General features: G+C 43.3%; 1 long non-coding RNA gene across 1 annotated transcript; it reads left to right on the top strand.

The window, feature by feature from the left end:
• Positions 1 to 5,750: 5,750 nt before the first annotated feature.
• On the top strand, positions 5,751 to 9,017 carry LOC127327357 (uncharacterized). The gene is made up of 2 exons (XR_007868516.2): positions 5,751 to 6,386; positions 7,454 to 9,017. It is a non-coding gene; the product is annotated as an uncharacterized lncRNA (long non-coding RNA).
• Positions 9,018 to 11,705: the final 2,688 nt, after the last annotated feature.

Genomic DNA, 11,705 nt, shown 5'->3' with positions numbered 1-11,705 from the left:
TGCTCGTGCCTCCAAACACATGAAAACCAAGTTATCCCAGAGTGTCCACCATAAATACCTATGCATGGCATTTCAAACCATTCCAAGTAAATTCTCATGCGCTACCTTTAAACCTTCAAAATGCTTCTTAATTTGTGTTAATGTTTCATAGCTCATGAGGAAGTATGTGGTGTTTAACTTTCAACCTTGTCATTTACTCTTGACGGATTTTCATATGGACTAGTGGCACATCCGCTTATCCAATAATTTTGCAAAAAGAGCTGGCAATGGGGTTCCCAGCCCCGATTAATCAACTTTCACTAATAATTCTCTTCACATGTTTTGCTCTGATTCATCAGTAAGCAACTTAATTTTGCAAATAAACACTCCTACATGGTATGTGATTGTTGGAAGGCACCCGAGGATTCGGTTAGCCATGGCTTGTGTAAGCAAAGGTTGGGGGGAGTGTCACCCATAATAAAACTGAAATACATGTGTAAACAAAAGAGAAGAGGGATGATCTACCTTGCTGGTGGAGATAACGTCCCTCATGGGAGCCGCTCTTGGAAGTCCGGTTGGCGAGGTAGTTGGTGTACCCATTACCATTCGTTGACAACAACAAACACCTCTCACAATAATTTTACTCCTGTTTTACAAATGAAAAGCTCTAGCGCATGTTAATCCCTGCTTCCCTCTACGAAGGGTCAATCTTTTACTTTTATGTTGTGTCTCCATCTTTTCTTTGAGCACTTTCTTGAGAGCACAACTGCCATTCTTAGTATAATATGCTTGTCTCAAAATATGATTGATTGTGGTATAACTTTGATGCTTTTATCTTTGACAATCACTATTTCTAGTCTTTCTATGAACTTCAGAGGTGCCTGAGCATTTATGTTTTGCTGATCAAATATGGGCAAGCGAGATACCACTCTATCATACTCTTTTATGAACATTGCAATCCTGCTTATATACATGATTCATGATGCTTATTATTAATTATTGGTACCTTTCCATGATTGATATAGCTATTAGATGATCTTATTTGCATGTATCTTATTATGAACTGCCTAAGTGTTAGCCATAGCATGAGAATATTTACATCATATGAACAAATGTGTTCGTGAAAGTTCTTTTATCGCTCAGTTGTTAACTGAATTGCTTGAGGACAAGCAATAAGCTAAGCTTGGGGGGAGTTGATACGTCCAAAACGTATCTACTTTCCCGAACACTTTTGCTGTTGTTTTGCCTCTAATTTGTGTATTTTGGATGCAACTAACACGGACTAACGCTGTTTTCAGCAGAACTGTTCTGGTGTCTCGTTTTTGTGCAGAAATCCAACTTTCAGGAAAAACCTCGGAATTTATACAGAAGGCCCTATTTTCCTAGAATACTTACGAAGCCAGAAGGGCAAGCCAGGTGGGGGCACGAGGGCCCCACACACTAGGCCGACGCGGCCCAGGAGGGGCCCGCGCGGCCCTAGTGTGTGGCGGCCTCGGTCGGCCCCCGACGCCCTCCTTCGGACTACTTATCGGCCTCGACCTAAAAACGCACGGAGGGAAGTCGAAGTCGCCAGAAACCCTCCAGAACGCCGCCACATCGCGAAACTCCATCTCGGGAGCCAGAAGTCTCCGTTCTGGCACTCCGCCGGGACGGGGAATTGGAGGAGATCATCGCCATCATCACCACCGACGCCTCTCCATCGACTAGCCATGTTTCCCCCATCCATGTGTGAGTAATTCCCCCGCTGTAGGCTGAAGGGGATGGTAGGGATTGGATGAGATTGGTCATGTAATAGTATAAGATTGTTAGGGCATAGTGCCTAGTGTCCGTAATTGGTACTTTGATGATATTGTTGCAACTTGTTATGCTTAATGCTTGTCACTAGGGCCTGAGTGCCATGATCTCAGATCTGAACATGTTATTATTTCATCATGATATTCATTGTTTATGGTCTTACCTGCAAGTTGTATACACATGTCGCTGTCCGGAACCAATGGCCCCGAAGTGACAGAAATCGGAACAACCGGAGGGGATGGTAGTGATGTGAGGATCACATGTGTTCACGGAGTGTTAATGCTTTGCTCCGGTGCTCTATTAAAAGGAGTGCCTTAATATCCAGTAGATTCCCTTGAGGCCCGGCTGCCACCGGCTGGTAGGACAAAAGATGTTGTGCAAGTTTCTCATTGCGAGCACGTACGACTATAATTGGAACACATGCCTATTGATTGCTTTGTACTTAGACACCGTTTTATTATTATCTGCAAATGCCCTGCTTGATTGTTACATGAGTTTCCCTCATCCATGCAACGCCCGTTATCCATCCCCGTGCCTACAGTATTTTAATCCTGTTGTTTACTATAATCACCACTGCTGTCTCTGTTACTCTGCTGCTGTTATTTCACTACTGCTACTGCTATAAAACTGTTACTACTGATAAACTCTTGTGAGCAAGTCTGTTTCCAGGTGCAGCTGAATTGACAACTCCGCTGTTAAGGCTTTCAAGTATTCTTTGTCTCCCCTTGTGTCGAATCAATAAATTGGGTTTTACTACCCGCGAAGACTGCTGCGATCCCCTATACTTGTGGGTCATCAGCCCCCTGGCAGCGGCGAGGGAGGGGAGGAGGAGAGGGGGAGGAGGGGCGGCGGCGCGGTGGAGATCCCCCCGGCCGTCGCGCGGGGGCGGCACGGGAGGGAGTTATGGGAGGGAGTTAGAGCATCTCCACTCGTTTGCCCTCCCCACGCCGAAATCCGGGGAAATTTACGTCCGGATTGGACGTAAATTTGGCGTGGGGAGGACTAGTTTCCCAGCCGCGATCTCAGGCGAAGACGGCGATCTAAATTTGAAAAACGGAAACTTGACAAACTACAGCATAAAACGGTCGAATTTAGACTAAATTTAATGATATTTACTATATAGAGGGCGAAGTTCATACATAATTCGGCCAGGGGAATACAACTGTAAATATTAAAACACGGCGCTCTACATGCCGAAATGGCGGTAGAACACCGTGTAGTCCATGTCGCTGATGTCTACGGGTGCATCTATTCTTGTAGACAGTGTTGGGCCTCCAAGAGCAGAGGTTTGTAGAACAGCAGCAAGTTTCCCTTAAGTGGATCACCCAAGGTTTATCGAACTCAGGGAGGAAGAGGACAAAGATATCCCTCTCAAGCAACCCTGCAATCACGATACAAGAAGTCTCTTGTGTCCCCAACACACCCAATACACTTGTCAGATGTATAGGTGCACTAGTTCGGCGAAGAGATAGTGAAATACAAGTGGTATGAATGAATATGAGCAGTAGTAACGGCACCAGAAAAGTGCTTGCTGGCGTGCAGATGATGGTAGTAATATTGCAGGAAGTAAAGATGCAGTAAAACAGTAAACAAGCGATGATTGCAGTATTTGAAAACAAGGCCTAGGGATCATACTTTCACCAGTGGACACTCTCAACATTGATCACATAATAAATAAGTTCTCTTCCTTTGTGCTACATATACTCTTGTTTGATAATGAACATCATTCGTTGTGTAGGGCTACAAGAGCACCTCAATGCCGGAGTTAACAAGCTCCACAACATTCGACATTCATATTTAAGTAACCTTTAGAGCATAATAGATCTTTGCAATTTAAACCGAGTACTAACATAGCATGCACACTGTCACCATCACACTACGAAGGGGGAATAAATCACATCAATACTATCATAGTAATAATTAACTCCATAACCTACAAGAGATTATGATCATAGCCTACGCCAAGTACTACACGATGCACACACTGTCACCATTACACCGTGAAGGAGGAATAGACTACTTTAATAACATCACAAGAGTAGCACATAGACTAATAGTGATACAAAGCTCATATGAATCTCAATCATGTAAGGCAGCTCATGAGATCATTGTATTGAAGTACATAGGAGAGAGATTAACCACATAGCTACCGGTACAGCCCTTAGCCTCGATGGAGAACTACTCCCTCCTCATGGGAGACAACAACGTTGATGAAGATGGCGGTGGTGTCGATGGAGGAGCCTTCCGGGGGCACTTCCCCGTCCCGGCGTCTTAGGAAACAGAGACTCCTGTCCCCCAGATCTTGGCTTCGCGATGGCGGCGGCTCTGCAAGGTTTCTTGTACCGTGGCTTTTTTCGTCTCGAGGTTTTAGGTCAGTGACCTTTAAATAGGCGAAGAAGCGGAGTCGGAGGGCTGACGGGGCGATGACACAACAGGGGGGCACGACCCAGGCCCTGGCCGCGCCGCCCTATCATCTGGGCCCACCAGGGCTCCCCTCTGGTGGCTCTCGGGTGTTCTGGAAGCTTCGTGGAAAAATAGGATGCTGGGCATTGATTTCGTCCGATTCCGAGAATATTTCCTTACTAGGATTTCTGGAACCAAAAACAGCAGAAAACAGCAACTGGCCCTTCGGCATCTCGTCAATAGGTTAGTTCCGGAAAACACATAAATATGACATATAATGTGTATAAAACATGTGAGTATCATCATAAAAGTAGCATGGAACATAAGAAATTATAGATACGTTTGGGACGTATCAAGCATCCCCAAGCTTAGTTCCTGCTCGCCCTCGAGTAGGTAAACGATAACAAAGATAATTTCTTAAGTGACATGCTATCATAATCTTGATCATACTATTGTAAAGCATACGAGATGAATGCAGCGATTTGAAGCAATGATGAAGATAATGAGTAAACTAATGAATCATATAGCAAAGACTTTTCATGAATAGTACTTTCAAGACAAGCATCAATAAGACTTGCATAAGAGTTACTCATAAAGCAATAAATTCAAAGTAAAGACATTGAAGCAACACAAAGGAAGATATAAGTTTCAGCGGTTGCTTTCAACTTCAACATGTATATCTCATGGATAATTGTCAACATAAAGCAATATAACAGGTGCAATAAGTAAACATGTAAGAATCAATGCACACAGTTGATACAAGTGTTTGCTTCTAAGATAGAAAGAATAGGCAAACTGACTCAACAATAAAGTAAAAGATAGGCCCTTCGCAGAGGGAAGCAGGGATTAAATCATGTGCTAGAGCTTTTTAAGTTTTGAAATCATATAGAGAGTACAAAAGTAAAGTTTTGAGAGGTGTTTGTTGTTGTCAACGAATGGTAATGGGTACTCTAACTACCTTATCAACCAGACTTTCAAGAGTGGCTCCCATGAAGGACGTTATCTCTACCAGCAAGGTAGATCATCCCTCTTCTCTTTTGTTTACACATGTATTTTAGTTTCATTATTGATGGGTGACACTCCTCCCAACCTTTTGCTTACACAAGCCATGGCTAACCGAATCCTCGGGTGCCTTCCAACATTCACATACCATGGAGGAGTGTCTATTTGCAAAATTAAGTTGCTTACTGATAAATCAGAGCAAAACATGTGAAGAGAATTATTAATGAAGGTTAATTAATTGGGGGCTGGGAACCCCGCGCCAGCTCTTTTTGCAAAATTATTGGATAAGCGGATGAAGCCACTAGTCCATTGTGAAAGTCTGTCAAAAGTAAATGACAAGATCGACAGATAAAACACCACATACTTCCTCATGAGCTATAAAACATTGACACAAATAAGAGATAATAGCTTTTGAATTGTTTAAAGGTAGCACATGAAGTATTTGCTTGGAATGGCAGAGAAATACCATGTGGTAGGTGTAACATCCCTGTTTTGCTAAACATAATTAGGAGTTGTTTTGTGCATCATGAGCATCATGTAATTTGCATTAAGAAAATTTTGCAAATAAATTAAAGTGGAAACCCTAGGTTTATGCAAGTCTTTCTCTATTTGAAATGTGTTCACATGTTTGAAAACCTCAAAACAAAAATGTGTGGACTTTCAACTTTTATTAGGAAGGCCACTAAATATTTTATATAAAGTTTGCAGTTATTTTGAATCTCTCAAAAGGTTGCGAAAATAGAAAATGATATGGAAATATGGCCTGTTTTTAAATTTCCCCGGAAATCTCCAAGACATAGGGGGTTTTCTGAAAACCCACCCCTTGTCTTCTACCTACAGCCACACAGGCTCCTGCCTGTCGCCGCCTGCGTCGTCGATCCCCGAAGGGATTCGCGCCGCCGCTCGCCGCCCCTGGGCGGGGATAAGCCTCCACGACGCCCTGCCCTCTCCCCTCACTCACCTTCCCTTCCTCGCTCACTCGCGGAGCTCTCCTGAAACCCTAGCACGGCTGCCGTTCAGCACCGCCGCTGCCGGCCGCCCGAAGCTCCGGCGAGCATCCTGGAGGCTTTGCCTTGTCAGGTGCTACCTCCACACCGAAGGAATCGACGCGGGTGGCCAGGAATCGACGCCGCCGTCCGCGTCTTCCCGAACGTCGGCTGGCCTTGTCATCGCTATCTGACCTCTCCGGCCACTCAATGGCGTTCATGGTGAGCAGTCAGTTCTCCCGAGCTTATCTGTTCTCTCTCTCTCGATCAGGTATAACTGGTAATGACCACTTCATATTCAGAATCATCTTCGTACAGAAGTTTCCGTTGTTTGCCTGCTGCTGTTGGTTTAGAGGCAAACCAGTTTGGTACGTGTGTATGTAAGCCTAGAAGATGCACACACAAACATCAGTTTCTAAACACATACTCCGGTTTGTAAGCACGCATATGTTGCTGTTAGTAATCCTGGCCAGAGATAGAAGAAGGTTCAGCTTTACATGCTCCTGGCCTGCAAATACGTATCAGATCATAGTGTTTGTCATGGCAGCTAGTACACCTTCTGTAGAAACTAAAGTTCGGCTACTCACACTTTTCGTGTGAGCACTTGTTCCTGTCAATATGATCTGCTAGTACCATATTTCTGAGTGATGTTTAATACAACTTCAGGACTGGTCGTCAATCTCTGAAAAAAATAGTAAAAACACACTCTAAACTTAGACTTGCTGCATCGTTACTCTGTATATAGTTATCCTAGCTAGTTTCAGGATGTCAGGTTAGCTACAGCCATGCCTTCTGGAAGTGACGTTTTCACTAAGTTCAGCACAGCCTCGGCATGTGTAGTCGAGTCCAGACTAAACCATGTCGCTTACTGGTTTCTGAGCTGAGAGGAGTACCTAGTAGCTGCCTTCTTTGAAACTCGTTTCCCCCTGTTGCAGGAATTTCAGGAAATGTGAAACCTGATAAAATCCATAAGTAATTCATACTTTAACCGAAAATTACAAACCAGATATCATAACGTTCAGAAAAGTGAAACCTACCTATTTAAGTTATTATCATGCATTTTTGAACAACTTCAATTAACAATTTTGTTAGAATAACGAAATACCACTTTATGGAAGTCATCGAAATGCAATGTTTTTATGCACTTGAATTCCATTTAAATTGATGATGTATTAGGGTTAGTTTCCATACCTTTAACATGTCATATCATCATCCTTGTATGAGCATTGCATCGATGCCACGTGTTGATTGTTTTACCTTTCCAATGTTTGCTTCTTCGCGATCGATAGAGTACGAGTCCGAGACGATGAAGATCAACAACACCGAAGATCAATAATTGTCCACCGACGAACAAGTCAAGCATGGGATCTTCGAAGATCCACTTCATTTTTGTCAGGGACAAAGGCAAGCCCTAGCCTGGTTCATATATGTTTTCGAAATGCTTTTACTTCTGGTTCCTACATATTGCACACGATTCAACTGTCTTTTATCGATAGGTAGAGTTATCCTATCAATTGCATGTTCCACCCTTGTAGCCTCAAATACCTGATCCACTGCTCCTAGCATAACTAGGTTTGGCATGTGTGCATCGCTAGAGCCTTTATCTCTTTATGCTTAGTTTGTTACGCTATTACTCCGGTCTTCGGACTGGAGCCTTACAATGAAATGAATCTAGCATGACAGGTTGACGTGGTAAGTATAGAGATGTTGTTAAACATGATTAAAGGCTCAGACGAGAGGCCACATTGGGATGTGGTGGGTTGTTTCGTTTCTGCCGACCCTAGGATGCGAGTTCTCGCCTCTTGAACCAAGACCGAGCGTACAACCACACGAGGCCCTATTATGGTACCCTCTCGACTCACTAACTTGCCTAGTAGATTCCATGAGTCACATAGTTTGCGCGTTATTTGGTCATATGCATTGAAAATGTTTGTGAAAAGGTGCATAGCATACAGGTAGGTAAGCGTGGCCGTGGTGGCTGGGGTTAGAGTCCCTGGAGAAACCCACCTCGCCTCACATCGTTAAGGACCGACTTCGGGACTTGACCCGTTACGGCGGAACAATCCTTAGCGCGTGACTCATGGTCTCGGCGACAGCAAGGTAAAGGTCGTGGTCAACCACCCTCTGCCGGCTTTCCAAGGAAGAGAGCTTATAGCTTGGCATTAAGAGTCGGTTGGCACGTGTGGGTAAAGTTGTGCACCCCTGCAGGGTTAAATCTTTTCGAAAAGCCGTGTCCACGGTTATGGACGACTTGGGAACGGACGTGGAGATCATAGAGAACATGAACCTAATCGTAAAACTTGGCAACCAATGTGTGTTTACGGATACCTTCTCCGGGTGTTGAGGGGGTGATCCGAGGATAGTGGTTCGAGATGATGAAGATTGGTGGAGACAATATGATGATCAATAAAGATAAAGATATCGCTCTCTTATCCCCTTTTAAAGGTTCTAAGTAGTCGAGCTTCTCTTCTCTCTTATCTTACAAAGGAAAATTGGCTTTACGCAAAAGAAGCTCCACAGAAAGTCCGCATACCCGCTTTGCTAAAAGGTTGTACTAAGTCTTGCTGAGTCTCTGTACTCAGCTTTGCATGCCTTTGTTTCAGACGAAGTCGCTCCAACAGATGGTGGTTTCTAGTCGACATCGACGAGTAGCTTGGGGTTCCCAGGTGGCAGCCTGGAATCTATGGGCTGGGACGTCGCCGTTATGCTCCTGGCCTCTTAGGCCTTTTGCTATCTTGCTATGTATAATAGCATAACTTTGCTTCCGTTGATTGATGTATGCCAGGTCAGTGACCTCTGCTTGTAATGCTTTGGTTCTTCGCTCAGTTATGAGCTTGTATTACTTCTTGAGTCGTAGAGTCACTGTTGTGTTACCGATTCTCTCACTGTAGTCTCTCGAGCTCTAGGTTAGGCTTATGTCAGACGAAGATCTGGTATTTGTCTAATCCTGATCCCGGGGGTGCCACAGGTTTTGGTATCAGAGCAGGACTGCCTGTAGGAAGCCCTTTCTACTGGTCGATGTTGAGTCTAGTGTTTTTTAAAACTATTTGAAAGGTAAAAGTATTTGCGAAAATCTGATTAGGCTTCTTTTTACTCCTTATCTGGTATCACTCTAATTCTAAGGTGCCTTACCTTGTGTTGGTTTGAAAGTTTTTCTATCTCTTCTAGTCTTTCAAACTTAGGTGCCTCAAGGGCATGTCGTTTCTAAACCAGTTGACCTAGTGCAGAGTTTTCTAGAGTCGTGTGTGTTCTGTGCTTCCTCTTTGTTTTGTTTTGTTTCAACAGAGAGATTCCTTTCCATCTTGATCCCTCTATTTTGTGGGTTCCACATCATTCTGTTCTCGGCTTCGAGGTTTCCTTTCGCCTTGAATGCCTCCTTTCTATTTGCGTGGTACTTTGGAAGCTATGCATGTCTTCTAGAAGCTACATAGTGATCACTACCTCAGCAGCGTCCTCTGTGTCACTCATCTAGTGGTTACTCCTTTCTCTCAGTTTTAACCCTTGGACTTGAACCGAAGGTCCCCGATTGTGCTGGATTCAAGTGTTTGAATCTTAGTACATGAAGCTGGCCTTTAACCCAAGATCCATGCCATTAAACACTGGTGTTAATGTTCAAACATTACATCGGGATGGCTAAATTCAAATCGTTCTAGCCTTCAAGCTTGTGGTTATTGTCGTGTTGAATTGCGGCAATAAAGATCTTTCCCTTCCACTAGCTATCGCAGAGGTTCTATCATTGAACCAAATGGACCACGATAAGAGTTCTCTTTGTCAGTCTCACATCTATGCCTGTAACTCCGCCACACCTCCCTTTTTGAGCATGAGTTTCACAAAAGTGTTAACTTGTGCATCTACATCTCAGGAATTCTGATCCTGATTGTGTCCCTCCTCTTTAGTCGCTTTCCGACCTTGTCTGCTAGTTAGCAGCCAAGTTGTAAATGTGCATTGGTGTTCTTCAGTGTATATTACTCTTGTGGTTCGTCAGGACATTCCACTTCGATATGTTAGGAGAAACAAACTCCAGTACCTTGTCCATTTCTAGGACTTGGTCAAAGTTTTGTAATCCGCAGATTAAGAGGTCTCGTTAGCTTCTATTCTGTTCTACCTTAGAGTATCACCATCTTTTATATCATGAGGTCGTGTTGTATATCATGGCCTTATTGATGAAGTGATTCTCTTGCACATCTTTACTCAACCTTCCTCCGAGCTGTCCGTGCTTGGGAATGTTGGGGTGTACTTATTGATGTGGCTATCCGAGATTCTTAGCAATTCTAATTGCTCTGAAATCCAAGGACAATTGTGTCATTCTTAGCATGATTGGTTCGCTAATTACTAAGCGAAGTTTGATTGTGTTGCCAAGTTCATTTGTTCAGGCTCACATATTCGGTCAAAGAGTTAGGTTATGCCAAAGCTCTTAAGACCACATCGGTTGCTTTGTAAAGCAAGATCCCCTCTCGAACTCAGTGATATACCGGTGGTTCGTGATATTCTAGTTGTCTTTCTAGAAGTATTACCATGTTGTTACATGACCGTGTTATCGAGTTCATGAGTTAGTTAGTTCTGTGAACTTCTCCTTTCTCCAAGAAACCGTACAATATACCCAGGATTAATTGGTTGAGCTTAAACAATAACATGGAGAGTTGAAAGACAAGAGCTCTATCCAATTTTGTTCCTTCATAAAGGGATGTCTAGTGTTGTTTGTGTTGAAGTCTGAAAGTATCTCCTCAATGGATATGATATCTTCCCCATATTTGATTTGAGTTTGGGCTATCGTCAAATCAAACTCCGTTCCAAGGACTATCTTGATGATGTTTTTACTCATGGTGTCTCGCCTTCGTACACCATCATGTCTTTGGTCTGATCAATATTTCTGTCAAGTTCATAGAGAATATGAGTCCCTCATTGGAGTATCTTGATAAGTTTGTTATTGAGCCCATCGATGGCATTCTTATTTTCTCCATGTTTAAACATGTTCATATTGGATGTTTGGCACTATGTTGGAAATTTTTAAGAACCATCTTTGTGTTGTCACGAAGTATGTGTTCTGGATGTTGGAAGTGACATTCTCTGGTTCACGTGCATTTGCTGAAAGATGTCGTCGTGGATCTAAGTTGAGTTCCCTTTGTTATCCTCGGGAATCATCACAAGTTGGTCAGGCAAGTGCAAAGTTATCTTGAGATGCAAGGTTTTTACCTCCATTCCTTGAAAAGTTCCTCTATGCACATTAAGCCGCTGACTGATTCGTTCAAGAAAGAGAAGAAGCTTAAGAACTTCAAAATCTTCTTTGATGTCCCCATCAGGACTCACTTGTGTTACATTGCAAATTCATATGCACGCAATTACCTTTGGCAGTCGCATCCATATGTGTTATGCAATCTAGCTCAATCCTTTAGAGCTTGACATTGTGGTCCATATCTTGAGAATCTAGTAACTTTACCTTGGTGGTAGTTGTTGCAATTTCTATTCGTACATTATGAGTCTAAAATATCTCTACACCTAACCTAAGCTGAATCTCAAGCAGCAACGATGGTTAGTGTTTCT

Source organism: Lolium perenne, chromosome 1 (assembly GCF_019359855.2).
Source record: "Lolium perenne isolate Kyuss_39 chromosome 1, Kyuss_2.0, whole genome shotgun sequence".
NCBI lineage: Eukaryota > Viridiplantae > Streptophyta > Magnoliopsida > Poales > Poaceae > Lolium > Lolium perenne.
The sequence above is the reverse complement of the archived record's forward strand: the minus strand, read 5'-3'. Positions and strand labels throughout refer to the sequence as shown.